Source organism: Pecten maximus, chromosome 9 (assembly GCF_902652985.1).
Source record: "Pecten maximus chromosome 9, xPecMax1.1, whole genome shotgun sequence".
NCBI classification, from domain to species: Eukaryota; Metazoa; Mollusca; class Bivalvia; order Pectinida; family Pectinidae; genus Pecten; species Pecten maximus.
In genome coordinates this window covers 35,488,788-35,494,428 of record NC_047023.1, presented here as the reverse complement: position 1 = coordinate 35,494,428, position 5,641 = coordinate 35,488,788, and the positions used below count along the sequence as shown (strand labels likewise).

Below are 5,641 nucleotides of genomic sequence, written 5' to 3'. Positions count from 1 at the left end.
TGGAATTTTAAACTTGAATATCTGATACAACCCTTAAATAACCATCAATGTTGTATTCTGTATAAGTTGGTAAAATGTTGAATGGAATGAAAACTCTATAGTTTTACATCGCATTAAGTCATGTGATTGTTGTGGTCCGACCAGTACACTTCAGTGTACTCTCAAGTCATGTATCTTACGATTGGACCAGTAGATATTACACTGCAAGTCATGTGATCATTTTGATCTGATCAGTGGTTTTTACACTACAATTAGTCTTTTAATTAATTTTTGTAAACAGACCATTACTAGGTTTTACACTGTAGTAGGTCATGTGATCTTTCCAATCATGTGATATTTGTGATTGGACCATTACGTTTTACACTACAGTATGCCATGTGATCTCTCCAGTCATATGATCTTTGTGATCGGTCCAATAAGTTTAAAACTGCAGTAAGTCATGAGATCTTTGTGAATACACCAGTAGGTTTTACATTCAAGTAAGTCATGTGATCACTCAAGTCATGTGATCTCAAGTCATGATCTTATGATTGGACCAGTAGGTTTTACACTACAGAAAGTCATGTGACCTTTGTAGTTGTACCAGTAGGTTTTACACTACAGAAAGTCATGTGACCTTTGTAGTTGTACCAGTAGGTTTTACACTACAGAAAGTCATGTGACCTTTGTAGTCGTACCAGTAGGTTTTACACTGCAGTAAGTCATGTGATCTCCAGTCATGTTTATGCTGTTGCAATCACTAGTGATGTATGTATATATAATGCAATGTTTTAAGTGATCTCAGTTTTATGTACTTAGACAATATGTGTATAAATGTGTTAGTTCCATATTATTCATATTGGAGTTATATTAATTAGTTGGTAGTTGAATTTCATGAGAAAATGGCTGTTCATTCTTAAAATTTCAGACAAATATCTGAATTAATATTTAATCACTTTGTCAGAGCTTGTTACATGTCTATTAATTAAATGTACCTTTGAGTTTTATTTTTATGCTACTATTTTTAAGTCTGTAACTAAAGCAAAATCGACTACAAGGCTTCATACAGTAACTACATGTAGCTGATATACTGGAGCACAAATCAAGAAAGTTAGTGGCTATATGATATTTTTATTATCTTTGATTTTATTTTAAATGTTTATCAATAATATAATATTTGTACATTTAAATGGCAAATACTTTGAAAAATGGCAATTTATATAAAAGCAGATTTTGAAATATATTTGTATGGCAAGTAAAAAGATTCATGTATATAACTCAAAAACCGCACAGGGATGATTATGGACCCAGATCTTTGGAAGAAGCATTTGCTTCATAAAGAAGACTTTGTAATTTTATATTTTACATTGTTTTACTAGATTGACGTTATCATATGTTTGTATAAGACAGTGGTATGCGTGAGTGACAGTTGGAATATATCCTTTGTAGCTGATATTTACTACATTTAGATTATTAGATACCTGTTTTCACTGAGATATGGTTTAGGTATATCATCATTCACTCTGGTATTTTACCTTTTCAATGTATTTATTAATAGATTAAGTATGTTGGTCGAGACATTTTCTGTTCAAAGATATACTGGTACCTATATTTGGAAAAACTAGGGAAAAAAACGGAAGTGTTTGTACATCGTACTCGTGGAATTCAATGTTAAAAAAATTCATGTATCACATTTAATTTTTTTTATTTTAGAAATGTATACACTTGTAGATTTAGGGATATCTGTCTTCTTTTCTATTAAGGCAACAATAATTTACTACCTTAAAATTTCTAAAATCATCAGATGAAAATCGAGAATATTTGGTACTTAGCAAGCAGATGTACATGACCATAATTTGACATACAGTATTCGTGTGTATCATATACATCACTTCAATAAAGTATTAGGTTGCCAATAGGGGCCTAACTAGAATACAGTTTTTAGTGTTAGGTAACAATAGGTAACAAACATGTCATTGTTTAGTTAACACATACAATTTATGTCATTGTTTAAAACTGTCACAAACATGTCATTGCTTAGGTAACACATATGTCATTGTTTAAAACTGTCATTGTTAAATATGTTCTGTTGAAGACCTTTATTGAGAATTACTAATTGAATGAAAGCTTTTGGGAAGATGAAGCAATGATATTGAAATGTTGAATTATCTGTGATGAAGATATGACACATATTCCATTGAAAAATTGCAGAATTTGAACATTTCAGTATATTTTGAAGGAAAGAATTAAATCAGCATTGAATGAAAACTATTCATTCTTTCAGCTCCTTTGATCTGAATGAGGTACTCATTTACACTTTCTTATACAGATGTAACTGCTGTAGATATGATTGATTATTGACAATATTGATTTTAGTAGTTAACCCAAATCATTAGTACATACATATTCAAAGCCATGTAAGGTCTGGTATTGAACAGAATGTTTTAAAATGTTTAACCCTTTAAATAAAGATTTTTTCCCTGATCAATATCATTTCATTTTATAATAAATATGTTGGTGTATGTTTTTTGCAGAAACAGACTACTTGGAACATATCAATTTCCCAGCTATTTAGATAATCTGTAAAATAGATTCACAAGATTTAAATAAAACAATTCTGCTCTTCATATGCATGTCTGATTTCTATATGAAAACAATTCTAACTCTCCTGAATTTTAACATCTGCTGAAAAGATGCAGTACGTCTGGAAATGGATTTGGAAAGGTTCAGTATCCTTTTATAAGCCCACCATCATCAGAAAGTGGGCTATTCAAATCGCCCTGCGTCGATGGTCCGTCCGCCCGTCCCTCCATCTGTCCCCCGCCGTCCCTCCGTCCGTAAACAATTCCTGTTATCGCTAATCCTCAGAAAGTACTGAAGGGATCTTTCTGAAATTTCATATGTAGGTTCCCCTTGGTGCCTAGTTATGCATATTGCATTTTGAGACCAATTGGAAAACAACATGGCCGACAGGCAGCCATCTTGGATTTTGACAATTGAAGTTTGTTATCGCTATTTCTCAGAAAGAAATGAAGGGATCTTTCTGAAATTTCATATGTAGGTTCCCCTTGGTGCCTTGTTATGCATATTGCTTTTAGAGACCAATCGGTAAACAATATGGCCGACAGGCAGCCATCTTGGATTTTGACAATTGAAGTTTGTTATCGCTATTTCTAAGAAAGTACTAAAGGGATCTTTCTCAAATTTCATATGTAGGTTCCCCTTGGTGCCTAGTTATGCATATTGCATGTTGAGACCAATCGGAAAACAACATTGCCGACAGGCAGCCATCTTGGATTTTGATAATTGAAGTTTGTTATCACTATTTCTCAGAAAGTACTAAAGGGATCTTTCTGAAATTTCATATGTATGTTCCCCTTGATGCCTAGTTATGCATATTGCATTTTGAGACCAATCGGCAAAAACAACATGGCCGACAGGGAGTCATCTTGGATTTTGACAATTGAAGTTTGTTATCGCTATTTCTCAGAAATTACTGAAGGGATCTTTCTGAAATTTCATATGTAGGTTCCCCTTGGTGCATAGTTATGCATATTGCATTTTGAGAACTATAAAAAAACAACATGGCCGACAGGCAGCCATCTTGGATTTTGAAAATTAAAGTTTGTTATCACTATTTCTCAGTAAGTAGTGAAGGGATCGTTCTCAATTTTCATATGTAGGTTCCCCTTGGTGCCTAGTGATGCATATTGCATTTTGAGACCAATCGGAAAACAACATGGCCGACAGGCATCCATCTTGAATTTTGACAATTGAAGTTTGTTATCGCTATTTCTCAGAAAGTAATGAAGGGATCTTTCTGAAATTTCATATGTATGTTCCCCTTGGTGCCTCGTTATGAATATTGCATTTTGGAACCAGTCGGAAAACAACATGGCCGACAGGCAGTCATCTTGGATTTTGACAATTGAAGTTTGTTATCGCTATTTCTCAGAAATTACTGGAGGGATCTTTCTGAAATTTCATATGTAGGTTCCCCTTGGTGCCTAGTTATGCATATTGCATTTTGAGACCAATCAAAAAACAACATGGCCGACAGGCAGCCATCTTGGATTTTGACAATTAAAGTTTGTTATCGCTATTTCTCAGAAAGTAATGAAGGGATCTTTCTGAAATTTCATATGTATGTTCCCCTTGGTGCCTAGTTATGCATATTGCATTTTGGAACCAGTCGGAAAACAACATGGCTGACAGGCAGCCATCTTGGATTTTGATAATTGAAGTTTGTTATCACTATTTCTCAGAAAGTACTAAAGGGATCTTTCTCAAATTTCATATGTAGGTTCCCCTTGATGCCTAGTTATGCATATTGCATTTTGAGACCAATCGGCAAAAACAACATGGCCGACAGGGAGTCATCTTGGATTTTGACAATTGAAGTTTGTTATCGCTATTTCTCAGAAATTACTGAAGGGATCTTTCTGAAATTTCATATGTAGGTTCCCCTTGGTGCATAGTTATGCATATTGCATTTTGAGAACTATAAAAAAACAACATGGCCGACAGGCAGCCATCTTGGATTTTGAAAATTAAAGTTTGTTATCACTATTTCTCAGTAAGTAGTGAAGGGATCGTTCTCAATTTTCATATGTAGGTTCCCCTTGGTGCCTAGTGATGCATATTGCATTTTGAGACCAATCGGAAAACAACATGGCCGACAGGCATCCATCTTGAATTTTGACAATTGAAGTTTGTTATCGCTATTTCTCAGAAAGTAATGAAGGGATCTTTCTGAAATTTCATATGTATGTTCCCCTTGGTGCCTCGTTATGAATATTGCATTTTGGAACCAGTCGGAAAACAACATGGCCGACAGGCAGTCATCTTGGATTTTGACAATTGAAGTTTGTTATCGCTATTTCTCAGAAATTACTGGAGGGATCTTTCTGAAATTTCATATGTAGGTTCCCCTTGGTGCCTAGTTATGCATATTGCATTTTGAGACCAATCAAAAAACAACATGGCCGACAGGCAGCCATCTTGGATTTTGACAATTAAAGTTTGTTATCGCTATTTCTCAGAAAGTAATGAAGGGATCTTTCTGAAATTTCATATGTATGTTCCCCTTGGTGCCTCGTTATGCATATTGCATTTTGGAACCAGTCGGAAAACAACATGGCTGACAGGCAGCCATCTTGGAGGGTGAAGAGGGTGAAGAAGAACCATTTTTAGCTCACCTGGACCGAAGGCCCAATAGGGGAAATAGAGGTCATACCTTTAAATCGCTACTAGTCATAGAGTTATGAATGCATGTTGTAAACTTAGAGAGTCTGGACTTCGTTATTTCTTTAAAGCAGTTGGGATCCCCACACTTTAAGCATATAAAGCATTGTAGAGACAATGGCCAGACAGTCTTCTATTGAGTAATTTTATAGTATGCTGACAAGGCCTTTTTCTGGGGGCTTTTTGGGGCCGATAAAGGGCCCCATTCCCAATTGAAATGATTGCCTATTTAGGCCAACTTCCCAAAATTAGCAGTTTATTCCTGAAAAACTCTTTCCAAATTCATCAATTTTCTTCCAAAATGAGACAAGAAGACCCCATCCCAAACTTGGGAGAAAAAAAACCTGGCTGTTAAATTAATATGATTGAGCATGATTAGCTCCCGCTCTCAAAATGGATAAAAAAATGTACACTCACA

General features: G+C 34.9%; 1 long non-coding RNA gene across 1 annotated transcript; it reads left to right on the top strand.

Annotated features, from left to right (window-relative positions):
- Positions 1-468: 468 nt before the first annotated feature.
- Positions 469-2,606, top strand: LOC117334109. Its single transcript, XR_004534034.1, has 2 exons — positions 469-542; positions 590-2,606. It is a non-coding gene; the product is annotated as an uncharacterized LOC117334109 (long non-coding RNA).
- Positions 2,607-5,641: the final 3,035 nt, after the last annotated feature.